This window comes from Ornithorhynchus anatinus, chromosome 5, assembly GCF_004115215.2.
Source record: "Ornithorhynchus anatinus isolate Pmale09 chromosome 5, mOrnAna1.pri.v4, whole genome shotgun sequence".
In the NCBI taxonomy this organism is placed as follows: Eukaryota; Metazoa; Chordata; class Mammalia; order Monotremata; family Ornithorhynchidae; genus Ornithorhynchus; species Ornithorhynchus anatinus.
The window spans coordinates 9,130,851-9,145,677 of record NC_041732.1 but is presented as its reverse complement, the minus strand read 5'-3'; positions in this window follow the sequence as shown (position 1 = coordinate 9,145,677).

The window sequence follows — 14,827 nt, the reverse complement described above, 5'->3', positions numbered from 1 at the left end:
ACCCCGGCGCTTAGTACAGGGCCTGGCACGTAGTAGGAGTATGGCAAATGCCACAAAAGAGAAAACACATGTATACAGTTTTCTGAACCAGATCTCCAACCAACGTGCATATTCAAAATAATTAGTTTATAAAGAATAGTCTCGGTGTGTTTTTTCTTTTTTCAAAGGAAAAGTCCTCCCCGCCCTTCCTCTCTAGTGTCAGAGAGTATCCGATTGCGAGGACATAAGAGAACTGCTGAATTGGAAATGATCCATTTCCCTTTTACATTTCTCAATTTACTCTGCTGCTAGATTCTCCACTTTCTTTTCTCTCTCACGTCTATCTCTTTCACTCCCTCTCTATATTCCTCACTCTCTTCCTCCTCCTCTCCTCCCTCTCATTCCTCCTTCCTCAATCCCTAGGATTCTCTTTCTCTCTCTGTCTCTCTCCCCCCTTCAATCTCTTACTCTCACTCTTCTCTCTCTCCCTTCCTCAGACTTTCTCCCCTCTCTCTCCCTCTCTCTCTCCAGAGACTATGTACAACCAGAATATCTTCTACCCACCCTCAGTGCTTAGAACGGTGCTTGACACAGAGTAAGCACTTAACAAATATAATAATAATATTGATAATGATAATCTCTCACTCTTTTCCACTCCCTCTCCTCTCTTTTTCCCTCCCTCCCTCTCTCCTCTCTTTCCCTCTTCCTCAATCTGTCTCGCGCTCTCTGTTTTTCTGTCTCTTAATAAAGATACCTGTCACCTAGACCCCTTGACTCTACCTGCTGCCTCTAGACATAGAATTCTAATCCACTCCAGAGTAATTGGGTCCAGATGTATCAGAAGGCTACTTCAAGTTTTGTTTTCCATCTTTCATTATTCAGCACGGAACTGCTCTAGCTGGCACCCAATTCATTTGGTTTTCATGACCCGTATCAGTTTTTCTCAGTTGTCCGTATCATTAATGACAGGTTCTGATCACGTTGGCTCTCCGGGAATCCCGCCAAAAGGAAATCGATCCCGGATCATTTCCACTGGAATAACTAGGTTTTTCCATACTGGCCCCCAGTGGGGCTGAGTGAAAACTGTCCTCAAAGGGCAAAAAGATATGAGCGAGTGGCCAGGTTGATAGAGCACAGGCCTAGAGGTCAGAAGGACCTGGGTTCTAGTCCCGGCTTTGCCACCTGTCAGCTGTGTGACCTTGGGCAAGTCGCTTCATTTCTCTGGGCTTCAGTGACCCCATCTATAAAATGGGGATTAAGTCTGTGAGCGCTATGTGGGACAGGGACTGGGTCCAACTGGGTTATCTTGCATCTACGCTAGCTCTTAGTAGAGGGCCTGCTATGTAGTAAACACTTAACAAAAACCATAAAAAGAAAGCGAGCCGCTGATGTGACGGTGGAATTTCAAACACATCCGAATAGATATAGTCATAGGGTTCACGGAGAAGCAGCATAGCCTAGTGGAAAGACCACAGGCCTGGGATTTAGGGACCTGAGTTCTAATCTCCACACTGCCAATTGTCTGCAGAGTGACCTTGAGCAAGTCACTTAGCTGCTCTATGCCTCAGTTTTCTGATCTGTGAAATGGGAATGCAATGCCCATTCTCCCTCCCGCGAGTCCCCTTTGGGGAAGGAACTGCCCCACATGTATCTTGCATTTTCCCCTGCACTTGGTAGGGTGATTGGCACACAGTAGGCGCTTAACAGATACTATTCTTATCAATATCATTATTATGCCCTCCCAGTCACCCCTATCCCTTCCCAGACCTGGCTCCCTTCTCCCGGGGCCCTGTGAAGGACACCTAACCCCTGAGTTACCCTTAACCTACCCAGCAGCGGGTGTACCGTGACCAAGCGCGAGATACTGTAGGAGTCACAATTTGCAGTTTCCTGACTGACGCACATTGCCAAGGGTAACCTTACAGCTGGCGATATCTCGTTTCCTCAGGATTAGACGTGGAGAAGCAGAATGATTGGAGAAGCCAGGGAGAGACGGGGAGCGGGCCGGGGGGAGGCTGCCGGGGGGGAGAGGGAGGCTTGTCTGGCCAGTTCCGGCAAGGACAAGCCCGTGAAGGAGATCCACAGAGATCACCAGATTGAAATAGCAGCCCGCAGCGCCACTGCCTGAGGAGAATGGAATATCAACGGGAATGTTCCGGTGTCCCGGCTCTTCGTGCGTCTAACTCCAAGGGCTCCACTTGCCGGGTCTGCTGCTTCTCCCGGCTTGTCAAAGCGCCTCGGGGCGGGAGCCTTGAGCGTTTCCCGTTGGAAGTCAAGATGTCGGCCCTGGGGCGCCGCCGCTGGGGAAAGCCTTTGTCGGGAGGTGGACAGGCCTAACGGGGATTGGGAAAAATGGCCGAACGACGAGGACGGGGAAGACCGCGGTGGCTAACGGGACGACCGCCTGCTGGATCACGGTGCTCCGGCCTAGCGTCGGCTGTGGGTCGGAACCCCCGCGGCCGACTGTAAACCATCTCATGGGGTGCCGCGGCCCTGCGCCCTTACTCAGTGCACCCCACGTCCTGGCAGGAGCGTGACTAGAAGAGACGAGTGAGCCCGAGGGGCACCGTGCCAGCTGCTAGCACTAAAATCAATTCCTCCATCCACACAGGATCTAGAATAGTACTACTTATGGTATTCGTTAAGTGCTTTACTATAAGCCAAATGCTGTGGCAGATTTGAGGTCATCAGATCAGACGCCGCCCCTGTCCTATATAGGATTCTTAGTCTACGTGGGAGGGAAAGTGGGTATATTCCCATTTTACAGATGAGGAAACTGAGATACGGAGAGCTAAGGTGAGGCACCCGGTGTCACACAGCAGGCAAGTGGCAGAGTCAAGATTTGAACTCAAGACAGGCTGCCTCTCTGGGAGCAAGACCCAACCAATAGTCTTGCTGGGAGAGGGCAGCTTCACCAAGATCTGTCTGGATTTACCTCTGCATAGGTCCAAGAGTTCACTGAACTTTGGAAATTCCCAAGGTTTCACCCTTTCTAACTGTCCTGGGGAGGACGCTATTGACTATTTCTTTTTCTAAATGGTACTTGCTAAGCGTTTACCGTGAGCCTCACACAGAACCGAACATTGTTCAGTTAAGGTTTGTAGTCTTAACCCCTCTTTACAGCTATAGGCAAGTCAGGTTGGACACAGTCCCTGTCCCCCATGGGACTCATAGTTTTAAACCCCATTTTGCAGATGAGGGAACTGAGGCCCGGAGAAGCGAAGTGACTTACCCAAGGTCACACAGCAGACAAGTGACAGTGCTGGGACTAGAAACCAGGTCTGAACTCTATCCACCAGGCCACGATGCTTCTCTCCCACAAGGAGCTTACGCTCTAATCAGCCTGGGAGAGTAAAGCTCTATCTGTCAATTTCTCTTACTGGCGGGCTCGGGCAATCACCAGCGGAAAACCCTTTCCTTCTCCAAGATGTTCTGGTCGGACTTCCTATTTAACAATAATAATAATAAGGTTGGTATTTGTTAAGCGCTTACTATGTGCAGAGCACTGTTCTAAGCGCCGGGGTAGATACAGGGTAACCAGGTCGTCCCACGTGAGGCTCACGGTTAATCCCCATTTTACAGATGAGGTAACTGAGGCACAGAGAAGTGAAGTGACTTGCCCACAGTCACACAGCTGACAAGTGGCAGAGCCGGGAGTCGAACCCATGACCTCTGACTCCGAAGCCCAGGCTCTTTCCACTGGGAGGCCTGCCCAGCCGTGGACTTCCCCTAATGACAATTCGTGGGGCGACGCTGGACCTATTTCCTTCTCAGCTCTTCCACCTCCAAAGCCAGTGGGAGAGGACCTGTCCTTTGCAAACCCATCCCTCTGGTTTGTCCACGAGGTCTGGGCTTCTATCTTTTTCCCGGGGCCTGGGAGCAAAGACCTAAATTAGGGAAGCGTTTGACGTGTAATCGAACTAACCGATCGCTATTTGTCAACGTAATTACGGCCGGGAGAGTGTCCGTCTGCCAGGGAAACCTTTGAAAAAGGACGGCTCGGATATTAAAATTCCTACTCATTCATAGGCCTCCAGGCCGAGCACTTTTTCTGGAAATCTTTTAGCCCCTCCGAAGCCCGAGTGGAAACGAATCGGTCAGACTGGGGAAGGCAGGGAGAGGACTGGCAGCGGCACAGAGCACTGGGTCAGCGCCTCGGGGCTGGAGGTGGGAGTTCTGGGACTGGCTGCTGGTCACTCTAGAAAAAGGGATCACCGCTCTAGAAGAAAGGGGCTGCCACTCCAGAAAAGGGGTTGGCTGCTCTAGAAAAGGGAGGCGGGTGGGGGTCCTTGGGGGGACCCTAACAGAGGCACAGAGCTGTACAACAGCCCTGGGAAGGAGAGCCATTGGCCATACCCTGAAATCACTTCTATATCCAGCTTGCTCCTCGGTTTTGTTCAGTAATAATAACGACGGTGTGAATTAAGCACTTAGGCGTTAAGGCCGGAGAAGATACAGAGTTAACAATTCAGATGTAGTCCCGTTCCCACTCCAGGCTTGTAGTCTTAACCCCACTTTACAGATGAGAAAGCGGAGCGAAGTGACTCTCCGGACAAGAGATCAGAGGCAGAGTGGGGATTAGAACCTGGGATCGTCCGAATCCTGATCCTGTGTGCTTTCCACTAGGCCGCACGGGGAAGATGGGGAATGGTTCCTCTTGTCCCGTATCCACCGCAAACCTCGAGAGCTCCCCGAAGGTGACTCGGGTGTGGGGTATGGAAGCAGTGCGCCCTGGGACCTTTGTTCTGCCTCTAAGTGGGGGAGCACAACAGGAGAAAAGTGGAGGAAGGACGCTGATGATGACCGGCCATTGGTTTTATACTGGACGGCCCAGGTTTCTCCTGGTCAATCAGTCAGTCAGTCATATTTATTGAACACTTACTATGTGCAGAGCGCTGTACTAAAGGCTTGGAGGAGTACAGTACATCAATAAACAGACATTTTCCCTGCCCATAATGAGCTTACAGTCTAGAGAACATGGGCCTGGGAGTCGGAAGTTCGTGGGTTCTAATCCTGACTCTGCCACCTGTCTGCTCTGTGACACTGGGCAAAGTCCAAAGGGACTTTGTGTAACCCCACTAGCTTGTCCCCACCCCTGCGCTTAGTACAGTGACTGGCACATAGTAAGCGCTTAACAAATACCATAATTATCATTATTATTAGAGGGCTCCTTGCTGGTCTATTCTCTGCTGGTACAGATATGGCACTGATTAATGCTGGTATTTGTTAACCACTTACTATGTGCCAAGCACTGTTCTAAGCGCTGGGGAAGATACAAGGTCACTGGATTGTCCCACGTGGGGCTTAGTCCCCATTTTACAGATGAGGCACCGAGAAGTGAAGTGACTGGCCCAAAGTCACACAGCTGACAAGTGGCGGGGCCGGGATTAGAACCCGTGACCTCTGACTCCCCAGCCTGTGCTCTTTCCACTGAGCCCCTACTTTTGATTTAAACACCCAACCTCTCTTCTCCATCAAATAATAACAATAATAATAATAATAAATTGTGATATTTATTAAGCACTTACTATGTGAAAAGCACTATTCTAAGTGCTGGGGAAGAAATGGGACAATCGGGTCGAACACAGTCCCTGTCCCACAGAGGGCTCACGATCAACTGATAGTATTTATCGAGCACTTGATCTGTTGGGAGCACTGTTCTAAGCCCTTGGGAGATTTCCGTAGAGTTAGAAGACAAGATACCTGCCCTGAAGGAGCTTATAGTCCTTGAGATGCAGCGTGATCTACTGAAAAGAAGACGGGCCTGGCAGTCAGGGGATCTGGGTTCTAATGTGACCTGATTAACTCATATCTCCCAGTGCTCAGAATAGTACTCGACGCATAGTAAGTGCTTAACAAGAACCGTTAAAAATATATGGGGCGGGGGAGGGCAAAAAGAGATGCTGTGGCCAGCAATCGCGTTAGGCACAAGGAAGCCCCAAGGAATCCACATTCAAAGGTCATCATTCATTCAACCAGAGAAGCAGAGTGGCCTAGTGGATATAGATCATGGTACTGGGGAGTCAGGAGAACCTGGGTTCCAATGCAGGCTCCACCTCTTGTCTTCCCCGTCACCTTGGGGAAGTCACTTCACTTCTTTGGGCCTCAGTTACCTTATCCGTCAAAAGGGGATTAAGACTGTGAGCTCCAGAGGGGACAGGGACTGTGTCCAACCTGATGAACTTGTACTCACCCCAGCACTTAGAACGGTGCCTGGCGCATAGTAAGCACTTAACAAATGCCATAAAATGAAATTTAAAAAATCAGTCAGAGCTCAGCTCGGTGAGACATGGCACAGCTAAGCTTCCCTGAGCTCCGATTCACCTGGAGTCAACAATCTGCTGCTTGCTCGGTCAATAATAAACCATTAGTAAGCTGATGTTTAATAATCCATTAACAATGAATTATTTAAAGAACCTAAAGTACTAACAAGGCCTAGATAAATCAAGGAGGATTTACACAGGTCAGTGTACCAGATAGAGGGGTTTATCACAGTTCCCAAACCTGGAATACTCTGCCGCCCTTTTTCTCAAACTCCAGGTCTGAGAGGAATCCTGCCAGAGCTGAAAGAGCCAGATACTGTGGAGTAGGTCTGACAGGCCGGGTGTCACCCGGGCTCTCCCGAGCCGACAGCTTCAAATGACGACGTCGTAGGTACCTGTGGGCAAGTCACTTAACTTTCTCTGTGCCTCAGTTACCTCATCTGTAAAAAAATGGGGATTAAGACTGTGAGCCTCACGTGGGACAACCTGATTACCCTGTATCTAACCCAGTGCTTAGAACAGTGCTCTGCACGTAGTAAGCGCTTAACAAATACCAACATTATTATTATTATTACCTCTCTGCAGAAGCCTATTCAAGTCTACCAAAATCCAGGGTGTTTTTTCCCGTGGGGGATCCCCGATACCTTTCCTCTCTCCAGAGCCTCTGCATCCCCCTCGTGAACGCGGCCCCGCTTCCGAGCCTCAGAACTCAGCTGCGGGAGCCAAGTCGGAGAGGAACTGGTGGCTGAAAATCACAAACATCACTCTCGGACAGGGATCAGACCAGCTCAGTGGGTCAATCAGTCAATCGACGATTTTTCTTGAGCCAGTCGACAGATCATATTTACTGAGCACCTACTGCATGCAGAGCACAGTTCTAAGCACATGGGAGAGTACAATGCAACAATAAGCAGACATAATCTCTGCCCGCAGTGAGCTTACAGTTTAGAGGAGGAGAAAGACATGGATATAAATAAATACGTTACAGATGTGGACGTAAGTGCTGCGGGGCTGGGAAGGGGAATGAATAATGGGAGCTAGTCAGGGTGACACAGAAGGAAGGTGGAAAAGAGGAAAGGAGGGCTTAGTCAGGGAAGGCCTCTTGGAGGAGACGACTTCAATAAGGCTTAGGCGCTGGGGAGAGTCAAAAGAAACCCAAAAACCAAAGAAAAAGATGGTTCTCGTTAAGCGCTTACTATGTGCCAAGTACTGCACTAAGTGCTGGGGTAGGTACAAGGTAATCAGGTTGGACACTGTCCCTCCCCACGGGGGGCTCACAGTCTAAGTAAGAGGGATCAGACTTAACCGTCATTTTACAGATGAGGAAACTGAGGCCCAGAAGAATTAAATGACGTGCTCAGGGTCACACGGAAGGCGAAAGGTGGAGCTGGGATGAGAACCCAGGCCCTCTAATTCCTACACCTGTGCTCTTTCAACTTGGCCAAACCGATCCTCAATAAGGCGGCGGAAGTATTTTATCGACCGGTCGACCGGTGGTATTTATTGAATAATAATAATAATAGTTGGGGTATTTGTTAAGTGCCAAGGTCTGCATCAATCAATCAATCAATCGATCGTATTTATTGAGTGTTTTCTGTGTGCAGAGCATTGTATTAAGCACTTGGGAGAGTAGTAAACAACAGAGTTGGTAGACACATTCCCTGACCACAATGAGCTCAGGGTCCGGAGGATGAGCTTACAGTCTAGAGGACTCAGGCTCTGTACTAAGCGCTTGGGGGAGTAAGACACAACGGAATTAGAAGACATGTTCCTTGCCCACAGCGAGCTGACAGTCTGGAGGCATTTTCAGGATAAGGGAAGACTGAGCCTCGGATTACTCTGCGTTTCAGTGGAAGACTAGCAGTCGTAGGTAGACGGGCGTGGCGCTCTGCTCTCGAGAAACAAACGGCTCTTTCTGTGCCGAGGCAGAAGAGACGAGGAAGCAAAAGCCAAATCAGTGCCAGGCACTGCCAACCTCAAACACATAAGCACAAGAAGGAACAATCTCTGCATGTACACAGTGTCTGTCAGAACAAAAATGAAAGCTTTGAATTGGTATTTTCAAACTCCCCTCCACCAAGGGTTGGGTAGCTCCTTCATTGGCACCAGGACAACTCTCTTACTCTCGCTCTCTTCCTTTCTCTTTCTTCCGCTCTCTTTTCCCCCAGTCTTTCTCTTCCTCCCTCTCTTTTTCTTCCCCTCTCCTCTTTCTCTCTTTTTTCTTTCCTCCCTCTCTCTTATTTTCACCCTCTTTTTCTTCCTTTCTCCTTCTCTTACTCTCTTTCATCTTTCTCTCTCCCCTCTTTCCCTCACACTTTCTCTTTCTCCATCTCTCATCCGCTTTCTCTCTCTTTTTCTGTCTTTCTCTCCCCACTATCTTTCTCTCCCTCTTCCCCTCTTTTTATTCCTTTCTCCTTCTCTTCCTATCTTCTCTCTCTCTCTCTTTCTCTTGCTCTTTCTCTCTCTCCCTCTTTTCTCCCTTTCTTTCCCCTTCTCGTTCTTTCTATTTTTCTCTTTCTCTCTTCCTATCTTTTTCTCTCCTTTCTCTCTCCCCCTCTTTTTCTCCCTCCCTTTCTCCTCTTTCTCTCTCTCTCTCTCTGCCCCTTTCTCTTTTCTCTTCCTCTCTCCCTCCCTTTTCTCCCACTCTTTTCTCCATCTTTCTCCCTCTCTCTTTCTTTCCATCTTTCCCTCCCTTTCTCTCTTTCTCAATCTGCTCTCTTTCTCTTTCCAGCTTTCTCTCCCTCCCTATCTTTTTTCTTTTTCTATCTTTCGCTCCCTCCTTTTCTTTTTCTCTCTCCTGCTCCCTCCCATTCTCTCTCCCTTTTCCACTCTCTCTCTTTCTCTCCCTCTCTCTTCTCTCACCACATATGTATGTCAACCATTAGCAGAGCCCACAGAAAACTTGGCCCTGAGTCACTTAGTGCTTGGCACATAGTAAGCGCTTAACAAATACCATTATTATTATTATTATTATTATTCAATCCTGTTCCCTTCACACATCCCAAAGGGTCTACTCTTAATATTTAATAAGATAAAGTTCAAACAAAGAAAGGAATTTGGCTATAAATGGCCTTAAGCATTTTGCCATCTTTGGGAACCAAAAATGTCAAGCTGTTCTAATCTCCCCTCACCCCACCACTCCTTCAGGGAACAGATTTCTTTTTCTTTTCATTTTCCATGACAATGATCCCTGGTAACCATTATGATAACCAACGCTCAGGCTGTTGGAATACATAAATTTTGGTCATTTTTTTTTCTTGTTGTTATTCTCGATTCAGATTGATTACAGACACCGACTGCTCAATTTTGATTAAATAGTAAATCATAACTTGCTTACCAAATGAATGTGAAAGCTGACATTTATTAAGTTCAATAAACTACTCATAAGAACAGGAGTGTTAGATGGAAAAAAATAATAAAATCTCTATCCAAACAAACATCAGTTGACAGCAAACAGATGGTCAGAAACTCTTACTTGTAAACTGGAAAAATTAAGATTTGGCAAGTCCCCATTCAAAAATAGCTGCAAAACATCAAAGTTTCTCCCTTCGTATCCTGGTGTTTGTCTGGGCGCGGTTTCAATATTTTCACAGGCTACTGCATGGGAAAGGTGTTGTATGGCTGAAATTTCTGGCAGAAAAGGCAAAGAAACGCTAGTTAAGATTTATAGGAGGAGACGCTGCCAGCATCTCAAAGATCACGCATGTAAAACACAACTTCCCCAGGCTCCAATAAATCATGGTAACTTAGCCCGACTCACTCAGCTTCATCTCCAAAGGCCCGGAAGAAGAGGAAGAGGCAACAAGCTAGGTTCTCGGCAAAGATCGAAAGGTAAGTTAGTATTCTGGGTTGATCGCGATAAGGATCGAAGCTTGCTTCATAGCAAGCCTGCCCCGTGCCTGGCTCTCCTATCTGAGAGTTGAGGATTAAGAGTCGGGAAGACCTGGGTAAAGGCACAGAATCCTGAAATTCCCAAACCCTCCCACCTGTCCCATTTAATGTTCAAGGGGAGTGAAATGGTAACAGGGTAGCTCAGTGTGTGTGTGTGTTTTTTTGTGTGTGTGTGTGAGAGAGAGAGAGAGAGAGAGAGAGAGAGAGAGTGTTTGGGAAATGCAATTTCCAGATTACCTGGGGTGAGCTTTTTTAAGATATTTATTTGATTTGATTTGATTTGACGATACTTCTTATGCCCCTCCTATGTATCAAGCGCCTCCCTTTTAGACAATGATTCCTACGTGGGATAAGGACTGGGCCTGTCTTGAATATACTATGTGCACTGAGCTTAGCACACAGTAGGCACCGGGGACTGTAAACTCACTGTGGGAAGGGGATGCGTCTCTTTATTGTTATGTTGTAGTCTCTCAAGCACTTGGTACAGTGCTTTGCAAACAATAAGCGCTCAACAAAATGATTGAATCAACTGAACAACTACAACTCTCATTATTCTCATTTCTACTGTTATCATCATTATTATTGTTAGTGTCACTTGGACCACCCCTTCCACCCCTCCGAACCCTCCGCCCACTCTTCAAAATCCTCTTCCAAATCCTTAACCCCTTCTTCCGGCTTTCAGTATTCCCTCCCGCCCTCCGCCAGCTCTCTGTAGCCCTCCTCCAGCTCCTCGCAACGCTCCGCCGGCTCTCTATATCCTATATCAGCTCCAAAGTCCTCCGCCGTTACTCCCCATTTCGTTCTCTTCGCTCCCCTCAAGCTCACCGTCTTAACAGTCTCCTGACCACTTCTCCATACATTATTCAGTTGTACATTCAATTACTTAGTTGTACATCTTTCATTTATAAATATTTTAAGGTCTCTCTCTCCCCACAAAGAATAAGCCCCTTATGGGAAGGCAATGGATCTGTCCCAGTGCTTAGCACAGTGCATGGCATATAGTAACCCGGTAACAAATACAATTATTACAAAAATCAGCACAACGCTGGAAGTCCGAGGCCCCGGGTTCTAATCCCAGTTCCTCCGCTGGTCTGCTGTGTGACCTTGGGCAAGTCACTTAACTTCTCCCTTAATGGTGAGCCCCACGTGGGATAGGGACTGTGTCCAACCTGATTATCTTTTATCTACCCCAGCTCTTAGTACAATGTGCGGTACATAGTAATTACTTTGAGAATACCATTTTTTTAAAAAATGAGAGCTTAATCCAGTAGACTTTACCCAGTGGGTACTCAATAAATACTATTACTACTATTACTCTAGAATTGAGGTCTGGTCTAGTATTTCTCCCCAAATTCTGCAGAATCACAAGGTTATTCTATTGATTAACAATAGAGGCAATACTATTGACTGACTCAATTATCTCAGTGAAATCCATCCTCACCCCAGTTCATGTATGTCTCTTTTAAAAACCAATATTTTCTGGAGCTCAGCATCATCCTCCAAATCGATCTCAACCCCCCTCTCCTCCCTCTCCTCCGTCTCTTCCCACTTGGTTGCAACAAAAGAAGGTGATTCTCCGTGGAAGATTTAGTGGCTCTGATCGTGATACTATTTAATCCAAACACGTCATTTTTCATCTCCAAAGTGCTTTACTAACGTTTACTAATTAATAACCTTGTAGAGTGCATTTTACATTAATTAAATTAAAAATAATTAAAACTAGGAAATTGAAATTAGCCTAATTAGATTGTAGAAGCATCTAGATATTGTGGCAACAGGCAACCTACGAATAGGCCCAATTCAACCTAGAAAAGAGATTCCATTTATAAAGGAGATTCGAAGGAAACTTCCAATATCTGCATTTATGACGATACCTGAATCGACTCGAATCTTGGGTCTGAAAATAAGGTTCTCCTTAGCTCTGACTACCTGCTTTTTGTCTGTCCACTCCATTAGATCGTAAGCTACCAAAGGGCAGTGATTATGTTCCCTGCTTCCCTTGCAATCGATTAATCGATCGTATTTATTGAGCACTTGCTCTGTGCAGTGCACCGTACTAGGCGCTTGGGAGAGTAGGATATAACAAATATAACAAAGTTGGTAGACACGTTCCCTGCCCATATCGTGTCCAGTGTTTAGTACATTGCTTTGCACTTGGTTGGTGCTCAGTGGACTTTGGACCTTGCCGAAGTCTAGAGCGTAGGCTCGCTGTGGACAGGGAATTTGTCTACTGACTCGGAGGTATTAATGATAATGGTATTTGTTAGGAGCTTATTATGTGCCAGGCATTGGATCTACCCCAGAGCTTAGAACAATGTTTGACACACAGTAAGCGCTTAACAAATACCAACATTATTATTATTATTATTATTATTATTATCTGCAGAGATGGCTGATAGTCTTTAGAAGGTCGGAGGGAAGTGGGAAGAGGAGGAAGGGAAAAGAGAGAAAGGAAAAGATTTCCGAGGCACCTCTTGACTTTTGGTTAGCGTGGTCTTCTTGAACTATGTTCTCTTTCACTCATCCTAATAATAATAATAACAACGGTATTTGTTGAGTATTTACAATGTGCCAAGCACCGTTTTAAGCACGGGGATAGATACAAGGTAAGCTTGTCCCACATGGGGCTCACAGTCTTAATCCCCATTTTACAGATGAGGTAACTGAGGCACAAAAAAGTTAAGTGACTTGCCCAAGTTCACACAGTAGGCAAGTGGCGGAGCCGGGATTAGAGCCCACATCTTCTGACTCCCGAATTCGTGCACTTGCCACAAGCCATGCTGCTTCATCCTAGACACCAGAACACAAGGAGCTAGCATTCTGCAGAAGGAGACATTTTGTGATGTCAGCATCACAAGGAACCCTGGAGAAGAAGGCGAGGGAAATGAAGCAAAATGAAGCAGGAGCAGAAATAATGCAAGTATAATTATGGTATCTGTTACAGTGCTTGCCAAGCACTCTTCTAAGCACTGGGGTAGATACAAGTCAATTGGATTGGATGCAGTCCCTGTCCCACATGAGGCTCACAGTCTAAGTCAGTCAGTCCATCGTATTTATTGAGCACTTACTGTGTGCAGAGCACTATACTAAGCACTCGGGAGAGTACACTACAACAGTAAACAGACGTGTTCCCTGCCCACAGTGAGCTTACAATGTAGAGGGGGAGAGAATGAAGGAGAATAAGTATTGAATCCCCATTTTACAGATGAGGAAACTGAGGCCCAGAGAAGTTGAGTGACTTGCCCAAGGTCCCACAGCGGGCAATTGATGGACGCAGGTCCTCTGACTCCCAGGCCCCTGCTCACTCCACTAGGCCACGCCGCTTCCCTGAACCCCATAGAGCACCTCATCTCTATTAGTTTCTATCTAAGAATCATCCTTCTCTCAGGAATTATACCAACTTCAGCCTCACTTTGCAAACTGTTGGGTTTTTTGGCTCGGGGCAGTGGTCGGGGGTGGGGAATGAAGGGTGGAAAAGTCTTGAAAAGGAATAAAAGCAGCTGGTCTCCCTGACCATCAAAGGCAGAACTGTGTGTCTCTTGTTCACTTTCAAGAGTCATCCAAATTAATTGTAGATTAGTAAAAACCAACTTATGCACACTTTCTGTGTTCAGCTTAACTTAAAGCCAAACAGCTGGCTGCCCCATTAGCCTCTGGCTTTGCAGACATCTGATGTTTCTCCTTTGTGTTTTCATTGTTCCCTGTCAGGCTCTCCTTCTCCTCTTCCTCCTTCGCTTTCTCCCTCTTCCTTCTCCTACTTCTGTTTCTCATCCTCCTCCTCAAACCCCTCCTCCTCTTCCTCCTCTCTCTCCTCTTCCTCCTCCTCCTTCTCCTTCAACTCCTTTGCCTCCTCCTCCTCTTCTTCTTCCTCCTCCTCCTTCTCCTCCAACTCCCTTTGCTTCCTCCTTCTCCTCTTCCACCTATTCCACTTCTTTTCCCTCTTCCTCCTCTGAGATGTTGGGAAGTAATCAGGGAAGCAGTGTGGTCTAGTGAAAAGAACACGGGTCCAGGACTCATAAGGCCTGGGTTCTAATTCTGACTTGCCTATTGCTGGCTGTGTGACCCTGGGCAATTCACTTAACTTCTCTGTGCATCAGTTTCCTCCTCTGTAAAATGGGGATTCAACACCTATTCCCCACCTAATTAGATTGTAAGCCCCATATTATTATTATTATTGGTGCGGGGACCGTGTCTGATCTGCCTAAATTATATCTACCCTAGAGCCTGGCAAATAGTGAGTGCTTAACCAATATTGTTATTATCAATATTTATTTCTTGAAGGAGGTGGAATTACCAAGAGGGCTTTGAGAGGCAAAGAGCTGTGACTGACTGGTTTGAAGAGGAAAAAGATTCTAAGCAGTGGGAAGAGTGTGAGTAATGGAGCTGGGGGTTGGAGTGTCAAGACCGAGATTCACTTAGAAGATGAGCGAAAGAGGAGTGAAGTGGCGAAGAATCTTGAAGTCGGGATAAGGAGTTTCTTCTTTGACATGAAGAGAAGTGGAAGCCACTGGAGGGTTCTGAGGAGTGAAGAGGAGGGTAGCAAGTCGTGCTTAATAGAGATGAACTCTGTTGTACTCTCCCATGAGCGTGATACAGGGCTTTGCACACGGTAAGCACTTAATAAATTTCATTATTGATGATGACGACGATCCAGAAGGCAGCGTGAAGTATACAGACTGAAGTGGGGAGAGGTA